This window comes from Mandrillus leucophaeus, unplaced genomic scaffold, assembly GCF_000951045.1.
Source record: "Mandrillus leucophaeus isolate KB7577 unplaced genomic scaffold, Mleu.le_1.0 Scaffold52, whole genome shotgun sequence".
NCBI classification, from domain to species: domain Eukaryota; kingdom Metazoa; phylum Chordata; class Mammalia; order Primates; family Cercopithecidae; genus Mandrillus; species Mandrillus leucophaeus.
The window spans coordinates 2,432,428-2,433,456 of NW_012105586.1; positions in this window are offsets into that span (position 1 = coordinate 2,432,428).

The following is a 1,029-nucleotide window of genomic DNA, read 5'->3' on the forward strand; positions in this document are numbered from 1 at the left end:
TGTTAGCCAGGATGGTCTCGATCTCCTGACCTCGTGATCCTCCTGCCTCAGCCTCCCAAAGTGCTGGGATTACAGGCGTGAGCCACCGCGCCCAGCCTAATTTTTGTATTTTTAGTAGAGACAGGTTTTCACCATGTTGGTCAGGCTGGTTTCGAACTCCTGACCTCTCGGCGTCCGAAAGTGCTCGAATTACAGACGTGAGCCACCACTCCTGGCCTCTGATGGCTCCCCTTCCCCTCCTCCTCCCTTTTCATTTCTTCTTCTTCCTCTTCTTTCTTCTCTCTCTCTTTTTTTTCCCCCACTTTTTCGTATTGTTCCAAGTGTTTTTGCAGCGAGGATAGTCTTTTTTTTTTTTTTTTGAGACGGAGTCTCACTCTGTCGCCCAGGCTGGAGTGCAGTGGCATGATCTGGGCTCACTGCAACCTTGCAACCTCCGCCTCCCGGGTACAAGCAGTTCTCCTACCTCAGCCTCCTGAGGAGCAGGGATTACAGGCTTGCGCCACCACCCCCGGCTAGTTTTTGTATTTTTAGTAGAGACGGGGTTTCACCATGTTGGTCAGGCTGGTCTCGAACCCCTGACCTCGTGATCCGCCCGCCTTGGCCTCCCAAAGTGCTGGGATTACAGTAGTGAGTCACTTCGCCCCGCGAGAGGATAGTCATTTTTACAGCAACAAAGTTGTGTGTGTGTTTTTTTAAATCTTGGGGCTGTTGAATCCATCAGTAGCAAAGGGGCCCAACACGTGTTTGGTTTGGCAGGGTCGATGTTTTTTTCACGAGTGAATTGGATGCCCAGACCCCTGCACTTAACTCTACTGGACTTCACTCTTCGGGCCTGGGAACCGGTGGCCCGGCCCCCGGCAGCTTCTGTCCCGCCCCCGCCGTGGCTCCGCCCCCTTCTCTCCGGCCCGCCTCTTTCTCCTCCCTCCGCCCTCCCGTTTTCCATCTGTCGTAAAAGATACGGCGACGCTTGATGGCCGGCGGCGTTTGACGGCTGGAGGCCACCGAGAAGAAGGAGGAAGCAGCGGTGGC